This window comes from Anguilla rostrata, chromosome 4 (genome assembly GCF_018555375.3).
Source record: "Anguilla rostrata isolate EN2019 chromosome 4, ASM1855537v3, whole genome shotgun sequence".
Lineage (NCBI taxonomy): Eukaryota > Metazoa > Chordata > Actinopteri > Anguilliformes > Anguillidae > Anguilla > Anguilla rostrata.
In genome coordinates this window covers 34899863-34918698 of record NC_057936.1, presented here as the reverse complement: position 1 = coordinate 34918698, position 18836 = coordinate 34899863, and the positions used below count along the sequence as shown (strand labels likewise).

General features: G+C 46.2%; 1 long non-coding RNA gene across 3 annotated transcripts in view; it reads right to left on the bottom strand.

Moving 5' to 3' along the window:
• LOC135253285 (uncharacterized) overlaps positions 1-9731 on the bottom strand; it is a 35923-nt gene extending 26192 nt beyond the window's left edge. The window contains exons 1-4 of one of the 3 annotated variants that reach the window (XR_010329575.1): positions 9132-9731; positions 6289-6425; positions 2349-2599; positions 564-2066 (exon numbers count right to left, since the gene is read on the bottom strand). This is a non-coding gene — a long non-coding RNA (uncharacterized LOC135253285). Of the gene's footprint in view, positions 1-563; positions 2067-2348; positions 2600-6288; positions 6426-9131 lie in introns of those variants that run through there. The other 2 variants (XR_010329577.1, XR_010329576.1) reach the window with 2 other exon arrangements.
• Between the last annotated feature and the right edge of the window lie 9105 nt (positions 9732-18836).

Sequence of the window (18836 nt, the reverse complement as noted above, 5' to 3'; positions counted from 1 at the left end):
GAGTGTTTTTACAGCAATAGTCTGTGGTCATCAATACAGCTCATCTTCGCTTCTAGGAAAACTCCAGTTTGTTTTAAAGGATCCTCTTCACAACCAGACCCCTGTGTAAGTCATCCCATGAACCCTGCGTGGTACACAAGAGATGGACTGACTGCATCTTTAGTCAAAACTGGCAGGGCTGCCTTAGACCTTCCTTTGGCCCACGTTCCATCAGCGCGCTGGTAATTTTTAATTTTTGTATGACGCCATTAAGATTATGCATTGCGCTCAGCCATGACGCGACCTGTAGTCTGTGACACACGTCGTGTGAAGCACTTCGTAGCTCAAGAATTGCTTAATGCAACAAATAATAAATAGGCAGCTTAGACTTGATCACCTGACCAAGAGGGGGCCTCCTAGAGTCAGTGCAGTTAAACTGGTCATAACCCTAAAATCCCAGAGCAAGCACAAGATGCCACACCAATATCTGACAGATTTTGTTTTGAAGGGTGCCCTCTGGTCTCTATTTCACGGTTAGCGAATGTAAATGTCAGCAGGTTCCCCCTGCCTCATAGCTTTGCATTAGCCTGACTCCCTGAGATTCTGAAGTTCTCAGTTTCTGAAGACAGGAACTCAGGTTAGCCTAGCCCAGATGCTCGAACAGATCGTAGCATGCTCATCAGGGGCCAGGGGCTGACAGAAAGGCTCTGGTGGAGTGATGTCACTTCCTTTTGGTTGGATTCTTGCGGAACTGAAGAGATGCGAGTTAGCATGTGAACATCCATAATAGAATGGGCTGGTCTCCAGCCAAGTGCACTTAGCTCACTCTTTTTGGGAACCAGTAAGAGTACAATAAGTACACTTGGCTGGAGACCTTCATCATGAGTTCAGCAGGCTAACTGTACCTTTACCGTACCCCAGTTACGCTAGGTCATGACAGCAGTCATGCAGCGCCGTGTGCACCAACACCACAGTCTACCAGCAAGGAGGGGAAATTACGCTCAAGGGGTCTGGACACAGGCCACTATGGAATGTCACGGTAAAGAGGCGGGACCAAGACTAAGCATCAAAGGCTGGGGGCTGCCCTGGGTGCAGCCTCCCACGCAGCGGGGAGCATGTGAGCGAGTTCTCGGTCAGGGCTGAAACGACGGATTTGAGTTTCAATTAAAAATCTGGCCCTTTAAAGCTCAGAGAAACATAACGGTAATTCTATCTTCCCTGTGGTGCCCTTTACCCCTACCCTCCCCCTAGAGGGTACACACGCACACACACACACACACGCACACACAATATTGCATACCCTCTGTTTAACCTTCCTCATAATCCCATCAGACACGGCGAGGATACACAGACCCTCCCATGTCGTTGGCTCGGGGAGCTAACCGCGGTGCAGTAGGTCGCTGGCGATGCCATAAAAGGACATTCAGCTGCTCCCGGTCTCCCTCTGGGGTTCCCAGCTCCCAAATCCACGAGGGCTTCCCTTCTGGGAATTACAGGAGGGGGGAGGGTGGACACCCCTGTGCATGGCTTAAACAGCCCTCACATAAATAAATAAGCACAATAACTGTGAAAGGGGTAGTCCTCAGAGCCAAGAAAGAAAACCGTCCTGTGACACTATGATTTAAAAGAGGCTTATTATTAGGTGCTGATAAATGACATTTTATACAGGAAGCACGCTTCCCCATTATTCTAAATGACTAAAAGGTGTTCAAATAGTGCCTTTGTGATTGTGGTATTGCCTTTTAAAATAGTTTTGGCGAATGTGTTTTAAGGAGGGCGTAGTGGTGCTCTATACGGACCGTCTAACCCCCACCCCATCACCTCTCTCCACTCCGCTCCTGCGTACCATTTCGCCTTGAGCCGCGTTTGACCTTTCCCCCCAGTGAACACGCCTCCAGCGGGTGACCTCTGGCCTAGGTTTCTGCGCCTGGTCTCCAGGGTTGACGGCCATGCTCTGGTCCCTGTTAGTCCAGGGCTATGCTCCCCAAGGCCTTTCCCTGGCCCACGCCCACCGGGTCTACCCTGTGGCGGGAGGGGCGAGAGGGCACCGGCACTTCCTGTGACCAGGTCTGCGCACGCAGGGGAGCCTGGGAAGAGGATTCAGAGCTCCATTTCGCTGGGAAGCTCGTTAGCTGTCGGGCTCAGCAAGCCCACAACAGCATGACCCCAGAAACAGTCCCTCTCTCAGTGAATAGGCAGTGAATAATGTGTGTGTGTGAGTGTGCGTGTTTGTCCATGTGTGTGAGTGTATGTGTGCGTGTGTGCATGTGTTCTATGCTTGTTTTTCTTCACTTAAAGCTAAAGTAAACTGGATAAAAGCGTCTGCCAAATAAATGTAATGGTAACCCTGCTTTCCACTTTTCACCGACCCTTGTTGCTTTTCGAGGCTCTCTGAATCCAGCCCAAACCGACAGCAGCGACCCTCTCTGCAGCTGGGGTCCCACTGCGGAACATCAGAGGCGTAAGGTTTCCCCATGCTGTTATCAGGTGGTTCTTAAAAGCCCCGGTGAAAGAGGAAGCCCAGGTTGAGGTAGGTCTCGCGTTTCGGGTTGTTTTGTCTGTAGTTTTGGTTGGAGGCTGCACTAGACCCAGTGGCACCGCTGGCTCTGTAGGCTGCTACCTAAAGGAAGGCCGCAGCAGAGGCAGGAAGGTGAGGGTGTCGCGTGTCTATACAAACACCTACCCCCTTCCTCTCTCTCTCTCTCGCTCTCTTTCTCTTTCTCCCTCCCTCTCTCTTTCTCTCTCTCTCTCTCCCCCCGTGGCACTCCTTACCCCTCTGACCCCAGGGTCAGGCCATGTGACCAGGGATCCGTAAAAGCGCTCGTGTGTTTTTTTTATTGTGGCTGCTCCTCCTGATGTCCACCCTGTTCACACTTTGATGTCATCCCCAACACTCGTGTCACATGACCTAATCTCTTTGGCCTGGTCAGTATCAGCAGGACGTGAAGTTTGGTGCCGTTTGTCTGGATGCAGTGCCAGCACATCCCACCTGGAAGAGGCCATCCTGTGTGTGTGCGCGCGTGTGTGTATGTGTGTGTGTGTGCGTGTGCACCTACTCTATCATACATATTAGATAAGATGCATTCATGTACACATTTATGATATCCACAGCCTCATCTATACGTATGCATGCACACATGTACACACACACACACACACACACAGGGATGCAGTCACACCCTGCTATGCGGTTCCCTCCCAGGCAGCTGATGCCTGTGACAGAGCCGGGAGTTTCAGTATGAGGACTGTATGTGTGCATTAGTACAAGTTTAAGTGTACGTGTACGTGTATGTGCGTGTGTATGTGTGGCACATTGACTTGGCTTCTTAAGGGGCTTCCACTGAACATGACGGCAGATTGGGCTGCATCACTTCACACACACACACACACACATACACACGCACACAAGGTCTCTCTCTCCTCCGACATGCCAGATGGCAGCACAGTAAAACCTCAATTAGATTGCATCTTAATGCCAGGGGAATTCATCACGATCGCTCCTGTCCTCCGCAAACGGCTTCCCTCATGTTCCTAATAATCGGCCTGTGGTTCCTCCGAGCCAGCAGCACCGCTGCTACAAAGAGGGACTTCATTAGCTCCGGGTGAGCAGAAATGGGCCGTGTCACTCAACTGGCACCACATGAATCATGTGGTATTAATATGGATGAATTACACACAAATGAAACGGGGGGGGGAGGGGGGGAGGGGGGGGGGGGGGAACAATGTGTGGGTGTGGGCGTGACATCAAAACAGCCTGACGGGGCTGGAGAACGGTGCCAGATCCAGGCGAAGCGGAGGAGGGAATGCGTTTGAGGAAGTTAATCTAATTAGAAATTCAGCGCAGCCTGCAGCAGGTAAGTAAGCACAGCAGTCCCTTTCAATTAGGAGGACAGAATAAAAGGCAAGCTACTCTACCCCCTAGTGGCCATTGTGAGGCAGTACAGGAAGATACATCCTCCCCCCAAGAGACATATACATACACACAAACGCATCCATGCATGCACACATGAACGTGTGTGCAACACAGATACACACACCGAGGTAGAATAATACTGTACAGGATGTGTTTAATTCCCAATGGCCTGCAATTTCTTAGGTTTTAAATAAGACTACACTCAATTCTATGCCCAATGCTCCACTCCATATCTGTAGTATAAGTCGGTCTGTGCCTCCTCCAGAACCTCAGTGCTGAAGAGCTTGGTCTGGGCATTACAGAGCAGTCCTCTGTTCCTGCATCTGGCCCTCTTAACTCCCAAGCTTTGGGGATCGAATCGGGAGAGACAGCGTATTAAACCATACGATCACTCACTGCTATCACGATTACAGTAATTAAGCTGTGCGGCTCAAGAACGGGGCGGGATCTCTACTTTTTTGGGAGACGTAGCTCCGGAACGGGGGCAGAGGGGAGGGGCGGGTGTGTGACACGGAGGGGGGGTGACAAGGACTCTTTAACCAGAAAACAGTTTACTGTCACGCCCCCCTGTAAAAGGCAGCCGTTTGCCCAAAAAAATATTTACGGCCCAAATTTGCAGTGTGAATTTTCTCACTGCAACGCTCTCCACACTGCGTGGCTGACAGGAGCCCTGAGGCAGTGACTCACAGGAGATGAGGAGGGGAGGGGGGGGAGGGGGGCCCCGGGGGCTACAGCTGCTCCATTACACCCTTTTGTTTATTTGTCACAGCTTAACCATCAATACAGGAGCCTGTGAGAGAAATGCTCTAATCCCAGAGGACACACTGGCACTGACAGAACCATGGGGAGTGATAATGGGATGTGTGTGCGCGCGCGGGCGGGCGTGCGTGTTTGTGTGTGTGTCTCTGTGTGTGTGTGTGTGTGTCTGTGTGTGTCTGTGTGCGTGTGAGTGTGTATGCGTGTGCGTGTATGTGTGTATGTGTGCGTGTGTACGTGTGTGTGTGTGTATGTGCATGTACGTGTGTCTCTGCGTATGTGTGTACGCACGCCCCCCACCCTCAGCAGTCCCTACCTGACAGCAGTGTAGCAGTGAGCTATGGACAGAAGTGAGTGGGGTGATTAAGTGAGACGCAGGCACAGCGGCAGCTCCAGTACGCTTATGAGTGAGCTGGCAGGGCACAGCGCTGAGAGGCTGCCCCCGCTGAATGCAGCAAGGAGGCTATCTGCGGCAGGCCCGCCCCGGAGCACACGTCTGCATCCGCCCAGAAATCAATACCTTCCACATACCGGCCCGCTGTCACCAAGGGGACAGCGCGCGTATGAAAACTGATCAGGATCACAGATGCCACTTGTGCCTCCGCTCAGGGTGGCTTCTGTGCTCAGAACCAGCTGTTTTTCACTGACATCAACCCTCTCCCCGTCCCCCCAAACCTCCCCACCCCCCACTTTTCAAATCTTATCCAAAGAGTGCACCCAGGGGGATTAAAGAGCTGTTTGCTGGCAGTTTTTGTAACGTTAATTACACGATGTAAAACACCTCGCCCTCCCCTGGAATTAATCAGAACGCGGTGTTCTTCGCACTCTGATCCCCGACTGGCTGCTCGCGCTGCCGGTTCCCCCTCAGCCTCGCTCCGTAATTAAGGGTGCCGAGCGACTCCCTGCCAGGCGCTGATAGGGCATAATAAACTCTCCCGCGCCGTCGCCGCTGACAGGCACTGACCGCGTTGCCTCAGCCCAGCCGCGACACACCGACCGCGTGTCTCCCTCCCCCTCGGTTTCCTTATCCCTCTCTCCGTCTCGCTCCCTCGCTCGCTCGCTCGCTCACTCTCTCCTGGGAAATATCCTTGTGAGGGATGCGGCTTGATGGAGAGATCACGTCTGATGGGCTAAATTAGTCAAGGCGAACGCGAGACAGGCCGCGAAGGAGCGGGGCTACTCCAGGTACACAGAGGGAAAATGGAGGCAGGGATATGATTGGAGACGGTTGGCCGACACACAAGACTAGCAAGGTGCCAAGTTGGATTTTTCACCAGAGACTGCATTTGTCCTTTATATTTCTTGACTGTATTTGACAAAAAGATGGACAGACAGACAAACACGCACACACACACATAGAAACACACAACCGCACAGCATAAGTGCCCTGGTGCCTTTAGTGATGATTCAACAGGACACTAATTAGAATGTGGTCATGTGGATTGGTGGGGTCAGGGGTCATTCCTGTCCCTATTCCGTGTTAAACAAAACTTTTGAATGAGCATTCCAAATACAGAATCCAAAAGACACAAGCATGGATTTTCTGTGCAGTTCCTAACACCACAAATCAGTGCAGAGCTATTAAGGCACCATAGCCTACAGCACTGATTCCACAGAAAGAGAACTGTGCTAGAACTCACTGGTTAAAGAGCTTCTGGAGTGGTACATCCAGCTGAAGCCATTCCCCTTGATGCGGTGATGTGAAACACAGTCCTGAATCAAATCCTGCCTGAACCAGCGCTGGCCATGGAGTGGAGTTCCGCGGCCACACTATTGCCTAGGGTGGGAGGGATACAGTCAGCAGGGCTTCCCCCACCTCATCACACAAAAGACCTCTGGCCAACTGGAACATGTGCACAACCCACTGAGAATGCTGCAGTTAGAGGGCAGGCCTACGAATCCAATTGGGCACTACAATTTGGGGGAAAATATGACAAAGCTTGGTTTAAAATTCGTTTCAAAAATTGACTTGTGGAAGTTAGGCCGTTTTCTGTGAAAGACAGGCACAGTATAGGTATGGTGTCAGCTGCAGCAATGCATCCTATCAGCATTCAGATGATAGGATGCATTGTTAGCCAATCGATGAGAAACTACAGTACACTTCAACGGGAAAAGAAAACAATGCTCATTTTTCACTCTGAAGAAAGACCAGCGATTATACAGGGCATAATTAAATTGCACACAATGTTATTTTAAGCGTGATCTTTCCCTAATGGCACTAATAAGGATGTGCTGGGTTGAAAAACATATTATTAAGCCTCCTGTGGGGAGGCAGCTTTGCCTGTTTGTGTTTTTTAGCTGAAAGTTTCTTAATGAGCCTTTGAATAGGCTCTGTCACAGGGCTGGAAGTGCAGTGTAGGAGTTGAGGAATTGAGCTTTTAACTCAGTAGTTGCAACTCGTACCCCAGGTGATGCATTTACATTCCTTTGAAGAAGGTACTTAAATCTTCAGCAAAATATCCTGCTGTGTAAATGGATACTGCACGAAAAAGGGTGTTTATTCACTCTGGATGAAGCAAATGAAAAAAGGGAAACACAAAGGGCACCCTGCTATAGGCCATTCACATGCCAGAATTATACATGCAGGGTGAAAATGGATAATATGATGCAATTAATTATACAACAGTTAATTATGTGCGGCTGTTGAGCGGCAGAGTTGGTAAAGACAAACCATAAAGACACTCGCCAAAAGAGCTCACTGCATAGGATTAGTTTGTGTATAAAAATTTGGGGCAATGGAATTAGCCAGCTGTAGTCTGACTCACAGGATATACACATGACTGTGGGTATAAGCCTGCCATTGGCCGACTATTTCAGTCGTAATTCTCCTCCCATTCCGCTATCTGCGTGTTACCTTTTTGCAAGGGCACCGTTGCTGCATCCTGGTCTTAGCGCCGCCCAAGACGACTGTGATTGGTTTAAAGAAATACAAAAAAAAGCAAGGGCGTTTTTTTCCCCTATACCGGAATGAAAATGGGTTGAGCTAGACCTTTCTCCGGCATTGGCACAGCGCTGAAACGAAGTGTGGAGATAGGTCTGGAAATGCGAGACTAAGCCAGCTGTAACAGGGACTCAACACGGAGAAACTTGATTGATTTCATCTTGCCAAGGTGCAGGGGGTAACAATTAGCCAGGGCTCCTTGGGTCATCCCTGCTCAATAGGTGCCTCCTATCTGATCATCAGGTGGCTGCAGGTAACCAGCTGGTGTCAGACTGCACTATTCATCCATCCATCCATCCTGGGCAGGGCACACACCCCGGCCCCCAATCTATCGCAGGGCACACGCACCATTCACTCACTATTCACCCACACACTCATACCTACGGGCAATTTACAGTCTCCAATTAGCATATGGAAGGACTGTGGGAGTAAATCCAAGCAGACACGGGGTTCAAACTCTTCTTGCTGTGAGGCGACAGTTACATACTGCACCACCGTGCTGCCCTAGACAGCACTAGGTCTCCCGTAGTGTGTGTAGCTTGTTACATAAAAACACTGATGTGCGGGCGAGAACATGTGAGGCATGAATATGCTTCTGCTGCAGCACTATTTTAAATGGAGTTGGAACAAAGACCACACCCCTCAAGACTAATGCCTAGACCAAGACCAGACCCACCAAAATTGAGATCCAGCCCAAGACCAAATTTACCAGGTCTTCACATTTGACCTTTCATCAATCCCTTGCAGAAAAATTAAGCAAAATGGAAAATTATTTTATTTTAAAAATGTCAGCACACAGCCACTTTTTATTCCCCAACTTTATGCATTTTTAAGCAAGTATTTCAATCAAATTGTTACAGAAAGGCAGCCAGGTTAATCCTTTTACTTTACAAGGAGAACAAACGATCTCTCGTTAATAACGATCTGAAATCAACACTTACCTGTCATATACGAATGTAATTTTGAAATTGGGCATTCAAGATCTCAATATTAGGCCGCTAGCTATAGCTAGATTGTATTCTAATAATTCCTCTCAAACATCATTTAGAAGCTGTCTAGAAATTTAAATTATGTGTGGGAAAACCAGTCATCGGCTATAGTTTATGTCTAACTTGAAGTCCCAAGTAGCTATAGGGGAAAGCTGATCAATTGAAGCAGGGTAGTTGTGTATGGGCCTCATAGATGTGCAGATCCTGTGACACCGTCTTTTTGAAAACACTTATGACAGTCAAGTTAAATGTTACCGAACATTAAACTTGCCATAGGCCTACATATAAAAACACTTTATATCTTTGTAACTAGCAGCCTACTGACTATTCACATTTCTGTTGTAGTTAGGCTGATAGTATCGGTCCATCCAAATTACTTGTGTAATTGAAATGTGTCAAGTTTTATAGATATTCGCTGGAGCTCAACCTCATAAAACAGACCCGGGCAGTTTCAATGCGCCAAAAAATTACAGTCGAAAACTTCAACAATGTGGCGTACTTCGATAAAAAAAAAAGTAGTTAGATGAAACCGTGTAGAAGTTCATCAACATACCTTAAGGGAACGCTGCACCTCGCTGAGCGACGTCTTAGAAATTGTGCATGTTGCCCTCTATTTCTTGTTTGCACCGTACTCTTCAAAGTTTCTGAACCCAAATTTCACAATGGCCGGCTCCGAAATTTCAGTAGCAAAATGAAACAGAATCCAACCTGACGTAAACGTAATATCTGTACCTGGTAGTTAGATGGATACATGTATCTGGCTAGCAATTTCCCATTAGCTTGCATCAAAGGGAGTCGATCAAGAAAGATAGTTGTATGACTTTGCAATGGTAAAATGTATACATCTAACACCATCCTACGAATGCGTAGAACAAAAGTGCTACATTTTATTGATAAAGACATGTAGAATGTAGTTCGCCACTTTTTTGCTTTCACTAGCTTTGGTTAAATTAATTATAGCTGGCTACCCATGGTAGCCTAATCCAACCACCATGCAGATATTCGTGGGTGATTCATGATTGCATTCAGATAAATTTTTGGGTTAGTAAAGATATTACTCATTGAATTTCTTGCAGTTCGGTGGCCATTTAGGAGAACAACAATTAATTGTGTAAGTTCATTGGGAACACTCGTCGTTTCTTCTTTTATCGCGATGTAGGCAGACGTCTATAGACCTACGCAGCAACAGTTTTTTTTTTTCCGGAGCAGCAACGCTATGGCACAGACTAGTGGTGGAGTGGAATTAACCATGTGTATGTGGTCTCAAGAGGTCTTGAGACCAAGAAAATGAGATAAAGACTCCATCTCTGATGGATGTGGCATATCAGGTATTTCAGGGCAGTAGTACAATCTGCCATTCTAAAATGGGATTTTTAAAAACGTGGAAAGTAAATGCAATTATAATGCAATTATATTCTATCAATAGTTTTTTCAACCAAATGACATGGTTTCACACTTTCTACAACAAATTGGTACAAACAAGGATAATAATAAGGATAAGTTCCACTGTGACACATGCAAGGCACATTTTCATCTCCTCAGATAATAAGCAAAAAGTTGACATATTTCAGGTAAAACTCAGTTGTTCTCTAAGGATTGTTTAAATGAGAGGATCACATACATGTAGTAGTTCCATGTAATAAGGATAATTTGTGATTTCTTCAGGTCCAGCTGTTAATGCAGCTGCGTTGCTTCTCGTTGACCTGTTTCTGTCATCTTATTTTTCATGGTATTTAAAGCACTGAATCCTTCTGCCTGTGCAAATACATTGGTAAACAATCCAATATGAAAATGAAAAGGGAACAGGATGCCCTGAATTACACATCAGACAGTTCCATAACAAAAGAAACATTTTACGAGAGACTCCCATGCCACCAGCTTTCAGAGAAAAATGTCCTTAACTTGGAGTAACTTGGGGAGAAAACGTGTTGAAGAAAATGCAATACTGACAATAGCCAAGTGCTCAGGAGAGACCATGGAAAGTAGGATTTGTTACCCAGTTCACTAAGGTCAAGAGGCTTATTGGAGCAATCTATCTGCCTGACCAAACTAAGCATTGATTTAAAAAAGGAAAACTAAGCATTGGTTGAATGGGATTTACACACTTGGCAGAGTCTGGTTGACCGAACCATCCTATTTCTATCCAATCTCTTTTCCTCACTCTGCCTCCCTCACTCCTATTTTTTTCCCCTGCCTCCCCACATCCCTCTCTCGCTTGTTTACTTTCTGGTTATTGATGGCAGACTGGGTCTCTCCCCCCAACTCTTACTCACACCCTCTCTCTCAGCAACTGAGTGGTTGATCTCTAAATGTGGTTTATTTCAAAACCCTCCTCCTAACCACGCACACTCACAGGCACGCATGCACACACACACACACACACACACACACACAGGTAGCTCAGGACTCCCTCAAGCTCTAACCCTGATGATAGCTCAAGACCCTGCCTCCTTTCCCATTACCTCATTGGAGGAGCTTGATTTCCCCTGACTCTCCACAGCTCAGTGCTCCCCGGCATGTGACAAGGGAACTCACCGTCTCTCTGGTTATATGAAATTGTTCGAATCACACTCTTCTGCTTAATGTATAAGGGGTTACAGAGACAAATGGCTAGAGAGCCATTATCTGCCTCGGACTTTGATATAGTCAGTCTTGTATTTATTGCCTCCTGAGTTAATTGTATTTCTGCAACAACCCAACTGTGAGTACGTGTGTGTGTGTGTGCATGCATGCGTGTGTGTGTGTGTGTGTGTGTGTTATGGGGAGGGTATTTTCCATGCAGTGAAATTACCTTATGGAAATCCTGTGCAGGAATGTTCAGCATTCAGAGGTGACTGCTGTTTAAAATGCATTGAATTTCCATGGAAAATGATCCACTCCTTCCCGCTCGATGCTCATTAATAATAATAATGAAAAGCCAATGGCATCTGAAATGCTTACATGCTTGCTTAGCACTGTGACACATGCATAAGGTGCACCTTCATCTCTTAACCCTTATAAGAGTGCTGGTAAAGACTAAACGAAACCGCACAGAATCCAGGTAAAGCTCAGTTGCCTGTATTCATTATTTATTTACATTGCAGCTAATTCAGCTCCAAATAATATAAATACCAATGAACTTGTCTAATGCCTGAGAATGTTACATGGCATCACAATTTATAAAATGTTTTAAGATCTAGTTGGGGCATTTGGCAAATTTTGAAACATATTTTATACATACACTGGTCTGTGTGTGAAAAATAAGAAGCCGGAGTTAATCTTTACACCTTTTGTAATTTATACCTGTAAGAAGTTATTTCAGTCAAGACAGGGCAGATAGGGAACAGAATAAATGGTCTAACACATACGTGGCTGTATATGCCTTGATACATGGCGCCTCTGTGATTTGTGGCTGAAGGCTGCTACAGCTCAGCAACCTGTGATGGACCCTGAATTTCATTATTTTATCGATTTATACAGGAATAAAACATTGTTTGCAGCAGACAAACAGCAGTCTTTGGCCCCGTTCGAGTAAACTGATTCTCAGAGGGTTCCTGTTTTACAGAGAAGAAAAAAGAAAAAGAGGAGATTAACGGTGAAAGAGGGATGTATAGCGAAAAATACATTTCCAAGAAAAGATGCCTTACAGTGGAATTAACAATTGCATCACAGTTTCGGGAGGAGACGAGAGCATTTCAGCTTGCTGGCCTGCAGTTTCAGCTGTTTCTGTCTGTAGCTCAAACCACATAAACATGTCCCCGTATTGATTACAGGTTTGCTTGTCTTTGTTTGCAGTGGCTAAACAGCAAAATGTAAATTGGCCAGGGACTGTTTCCTTCCATAAGAAAACGAGTGTCTCCGCAGAAGGTCAAAGCTATCATTCTCAATCGCTCTCTGACATCAACAGCGTTGATGCAACGCAGATAGATGTGTGCATGCCTGTGTCATGGCGGTGCTCATAACTGTCAAACAAGTCCTCCCAGCAGAAGAAATATGACCTTCACCTTTGTTTGAATTTGTATATTGCCCAGTAAAAGCAGTTAGCATGTCAAAATGTATTTTGTCTGATACGGTACGTACTGATACTGTTTGATACTGAATGTGATTTGTAATCGGGAAAGGAACACTGAACAAAACAGACATCATGTTTCTCTTATCAAGTGACAAAAGACGCTGAGAACTCAGTTTTATATTACTTGTGACATTTTCTTAGCCTTTTGTTTTCTGTTGTTCCTCGTTCAGATGTGTCTGTAAAGGTAAACAAGAGATTAGCCATGCTCTATGGGATAGTGATGGAGAAAGGCTTAATGGGTGAGTTTGGTGGAGATGTCCTATATCCTATATTTCAGAGTGCAATGGAGAAGACTGATGGGTGACCTCTTTGGACAGGTCCAGAAGGAGAGCTTTTTGTTGAGGTCCAATAGGAGGGGACTTTTCAGAGGTTTAATGCTGTGGAGAAATCCAATTGGATAGCTCTTTAGAACCTGTCCAGTTAGGGGTAACACTTGGTAGGCAAATTGGTGATGTAGACCTGTTTATGCAGACTTGTATGGGTCTTGTATGGGTGTACAGTTGGTATGAGTATGGTATGAATCCTCTCAGTGCTCAGGTGGAATCTTCCACTGATATTTAGATGCTCATAAGTAAAAGTAAATGGCAGGCCAACTGCCTGCGATGAGCATGTTTCACTGCCAGTTATGGGGGCCATATTAGTAGGTGAGCACAAGGAAGTGGATAGTGAGGCTCTTCAAATCTCCACTGTGAGAGACTACTCTCTGTGCTAAAACTGCCAGGGGTGCATCTGATGACAGTCTCCTTGTGGGGTTAGTCCCTCACCCAAGGCTGGCCACTCACAGAAGCTGCAATAAGAAAAGCTATAAAAACGAAAGCCAGTTCCACTCCGTCTCACACCATATCCTCCTTAAATTCCCCAAGAAAATAATACAGTGTTGGCGAACATGTATGGTCTGTTCCAAATTCCTCCTTTTTCTCCAGACTTGGAAAATGTTAACACAGATAGGAGCTGATGGCTGAGGCTCTGTCCAAACAACCAAGAGAGCCAGATGTGTGTTCATGACTGGCCCCATCCTGTGCTTTCCATTTGCCTGTCTCTCCTACTATCTGCTGTAGCCGACCCTGACAGTTCTCTTAAAGCCTGGAAGTTTTTCGTGGGCATGTGTCAGCTCTATAGATGTAAGGGAGCATCTAAGGTGTTTGAGCAGGGAGAGAGAAGAAGAGTCCTGTTAGTCTCTCCGAGGAGGGCGGGCACCAACTCAACTGAGCGGGCACATCCTCTTATTTCACACAAGTGGGCCAGGAAAAGGCTAGAAAAAAGAAAAAACACGGAAAGCACATTAATGTTTTATGGCTCATAATGGCTTGTCCAAATTATCTGCTCGCACTTCAGTCTCCAAAGACACGTGAAACTCAAGGCCTGCCTGGCTCAGCTACCACAAAAAAACTAGTAAGGGCATTTCGGCAGACTTCAGTCCTCCAGGGCTTGAGGGGGGTCTTGTACTCTCTTGCCCTGTGTATGAATTATTCAGCTGAGCCACTTGTGTTCTCATTTGGAAATTCAATGGAAGTTTTTCCCTTTTAGTTCCCTTTTTCACAGCTCATGACCTGATACATTTTATGATGCATTTTCAGAGCTGTCACTTTAATAAAAATAATTATTTTTAAATTCAATGCAATAATAATTAACTGCATTTATTTAGTATCTTTCATAAGCTGAGGTGATAGAGGAGGGAATTATTAAGGCAGTCAAACTGGGTAATGTTGAGAATCGTGGGAACAAATTAATTTTGGTAATTTGGCCAGGACACTGGGGAGCCCTCTGCTGTAATTGGGGTAAGTGGGATTTTTAATGATCACTGTGAGTCAGAACCTCAGTTTATCATTTCAACCAGAAGATTCCAACAGTAGTGTCGCCATCACTGTAGCTCTGCCCTGGCCTTTTCACTCTGAGCTGCCCTCTTGGCCAGGTCTCCCTTGTATTCTGTCTCAATGGGACTCTCCTGGTAAAATAAAGGTTAAATAAAAATTAAAAAAATAAAAAACTCTGTGCAGAGGGAAGACCGCCCCGTTTTTCTACCAACAATACTTCAAAGAGTAATTTAGTTTCAACAGGATGTACTAACCAAGCCCCACCCTGCTTAGCTTCCATCATCAGGCAGGAGAGCATTACAGAGTGGTGCTGCTGAATACAAATAAAAATGAAAACTAATTTTACAATGTAATTTGCATATGCAAATAAAGACAAACATTTTTTCAAAAAATCAGTATCTCTCTAAAATATAAGTGATTTTCCAGTCAAGGTATCTAAGACCTGTTTGTTGTTGAAAGGGCCTGTCACTTCTAAACCTCAAAGTGATAATCAGAGTGAAAGCAACCATGCGGTCAGAGAAGAACAACAGAAAAGCTATGATTACATAATATCCGGTTTCCATAGCACTCGTTTGTTTCCATTGAGGAGCTGGTGCACCTCATGAGAAAGGAGCACTCAGGTTTAAGAACTGGCAAACTTATACATTGTAGGTCATTTGGCACCAGGCTAAGCAACGGCTTCACCGCTTCACCTGCTCTTGAGCGTCTTTAAATTTGATTTAGTTCTTCACTCGGGACAGCTGCAATATAGCCACCCCAAAGTGCCTGTCAGCCCTAGCCAAGGGTGACAATAAATCCACTCAACCTGCACCCTCCATAGGCCACCGAGAGGCAGTGACTTCGGGGGGGGAGGTGTGGAGGGGAACAACTTTATGTCAATGTTCTCCCTTTGTACAGGACATCAATACAAAGGGCAGAACCACTGCTGGGTCATCCTGGCTCCCCCAGCGAAGGAGACGCTTTCACACGGCTTGGCTCCCAGCCTGCGCCTAGCTCAGCTCTTGATATGCCTCACGTATTTTCATTGAGGCTGGCAACAGCGCAATTATCCTATTATGTGTTAATTACACCCCTGGTTCCATTGAACCAACCTGCCCACCACCGTACGAGTGATAACTCTCTGGCCGTGACAAAAATAAATACATCATGAAAAAAATAAGCGCCATCATGTCGGACAATGCCAAAATCTAATCCATCATTATGAAGCGCACAGGAGCACAGGAAGTGTCAAGCCCTCTTCCATAAATGGCTATTTACACGACTCCAATTTAATCAGCCAATAAAAGGGTTTCATGAGTCACAGCTCCAGTGATTTTATTGGCTTATAAAGCTACGGAGCTGTGGGGAATTAGCTGATGTTGCACAAAAGGAAAGAAAGACTGTGCCAGCTGTCCATCCCCTTTCTGCAAATTCAGGACAGGGGGAAGGCCACAAAGCCAGGACAGGTACTGGTGTGTGCAGGACAATCCGGTGTGAGGAGAGGTGAGTTTCCCTCATGAAGGTGAATGGCCTTAAAGCAGCAAGGGTAGTATCGTTGCCAAGCAATCGCACTGTGACCATCAGTCACTGTCACGGATGAGCTGGGGATGTTTGTGGGGTGGGTGGGTGCAGATGTCAGGGGAGCAGTAGGAGGGTCAGTTATAAGGTTAAGGGAGTAGTAGGTGGGTGTGGGGGTGGGGGGGCAAGCAAGCAATTACAGGATGGGTCTAAAAGGGACAAGGGAAAAGGTCCAGAAAGGTCAAGGGACCACGTGGAAAGGCCGCAGGGATTGAGTGGACAGACGGGAGGTAAGGGGGTGTTAGAGAAGTGGTCTACAGGGGGTCGGGGGTGTAGGGGGTGAAGGTGGACTAAAATAAGGAGTGAATTAAGGCAACAGCAGGAGGTGGAGGAGACGGTAAACGGATGAGCTGGACGAGGGGCTGATGGAGTAATTTGCAGGTGGGTGGAAGGGTTTTCTTGTTAGAAGTTTTTCCTCCTGAATCTGCATCATTAGCGGTGGGCTCAGTGGATCGGAGGTGGACGGTCACGTCAGCAGTTTGCCACTCTCAGAACATTTTCTTAATGAGGACCAGGTGTGTCTTCCTGTGCACTCCACAGCTAGTGTCCCACCATGGTTTACACACAGCCACAGCTGAGAGGAGGGTCCCCAAACTTTCAAAGTCTCATTCAGCATAGAGAAGGGTCCCCAGCCCTGCACAGCCACAGAACCTGCACAGATTATTGAGAATCTTCATGTCCTGCCTCAGATTGATACGGAACAAACTGAACAAACTGAAGTAAACCAGCTGTTTTAGTCTAGGCAAGGTACTCATGAGCAATGCAGAAGAATCATTTCTACAGAAAAGCCAGACTGAATTCAACTTGTCCTGGATTCAACTTGTCCTTAATTTCACTAACAATTAAAAGCAGGTGTTGCTTTTTTATTTACAAAGTTAGGCAAGTACAGCAACCACCAAAATTGACATGTTTGTGAAGAAAATAAGTAACACTACCACTTATTCGTAGGTCAACGTACAAAGGAATGTTAATTGAACCCAGGCCATTGGAAAGGAGCGGCACAACAGTCACATACTGTACCTACATTTTAGTGACAGTGTCTTTACTTGGAGAGCTCCCTCCTTCAACATTGCTGTGTGCGAGAGCGTGAAGCAAGGACCAGAGGCTGAGGAAAAGGCCAGAGGACTCAAGGGCCCAGGCACCACAGCAGTGAGGGGGGTGGGGCGGGGTGGGGGGTCTGGAGCAGCTGTTCTGGGAGCGGAAAGACAGAGAGGGGAAGGGCGACGCGATGTCCCAGCAGACTGTCTGGAGTGTCCCTGTGGGGCGGGGGAGGGGGAGGAGAGAGAGCGTGTTTACGCAGAGGAACGCAGGACTAGCGGCTCACAGCTGCCTTTCCGTCAGCGTCTGGGAGCGGCAGCTTTCTCGCTCTCAGCCCACGTCTTCCTGCTGGCCTGTGCGCACAGTGCACTGTGGGAAGTGCAGGGTCCTCCTCTGCAGCGCGCAGGTTTATTGCTGTTGGATCCAGTGTGGGCTGATCTGTGGGCGTTAAATTTTTCTTCCTTCTTTAAAATGGGGCAAGAGGTTTTGGAGCAAAGAATTACATAATACATTTAGTTACACTGGCATCCAGCACAATAGATGTACAATCTTGCCACTGTTACAACAGTCTAAGTATGAGAAAATGTCATTATGGTAAAACACTTTTAAAAATCTTGTTCACAAAAAGCGAAAAAAAAGATATTCCACATTTATACAAGCCAGTAGGGCTCAGACAGTAGAAAAAATATGGGCCAAGTCATTGTGACATCACCTATTGACAAATTGGAGCCAGAGACTGACAAGTAGGGAAAAGAGGGGAACCTTATATGGGCAAGTTCAGTCGAGTCCAGGTTGTCCACTCAGCAAGTAAGATACAGTGACTTGGTACTGATGCAAACCGCACAGGATTCATCTACAAAATATTAAAATATGGCCCAAATAACACAATTTAACAAATCTGCACATGGGGAGACACTAGACAAAGAAAAAACACCTATTGCAACATTTTCTTTTTCCCACTTCTTATTTGACCATTTAGTTACCGTTGACTTACATTGAAACGAGCAGCTGAAACATCTATACTGCAGCCAACCGTGGCGTTAGTGAGAAACATCTCTCAACAAGACCAGGAAGTGAGCTTCAAAAAAAAAAAAAAAAAAAAAAAAAAGCCTGGTTTTGGCCACTGAAACCCACTGACACCAGCAGTCAGAGGTCAGATGGCAAGGGTGAGAGATTAAAGTTCAGAAGGCATGGACCTCCCTCCCCAAGGCAGGACTGCCACAGCTCAGCTGTGTGAGGAAAAGGGTCTGAACACAAAGAGCTCTGTTTACGTCCACACTGTTCCTACACACACAGACAAGAGGGGTGACTGAAGCTCACAGCCATCAGAGAGAGTATCAGTCTAAAAGCACCGTTCTTCACCCGTTGGGGTCCTCCTCCAGTCACTCCCTACATCCATCAATAAAGCAACAGATCAGCACAGGCTGAAATCTCTATATGCGTGAATGAGGAATGACACTGACAGACCTATGTGGGAAATGTATTCTGCTATCACCCTGTTTCTATGAATTTTTGAAAATATTTCCTCTGCTGGATTAATGTACAATCCAGCGCTCCCCAAACTGTGAATGAGTGAAACAGTACACCTGACAACCAGAACACTTGCATGTTTTCAAGTACTTCAGAATTTCTCATTATTAAACCTAAATGATTAAAAATGATTAACCCTAAATTACTACTTTTTGTTTTTTGTTCTTGTGATTCCCCATGTCAAACACAAATAATCTGAGAACTTCTAGGCACCAGTCAGGTAATGCAGTTCTTATGGTCAAGTTTTTTGTTTTTGGTGTTGAAACTG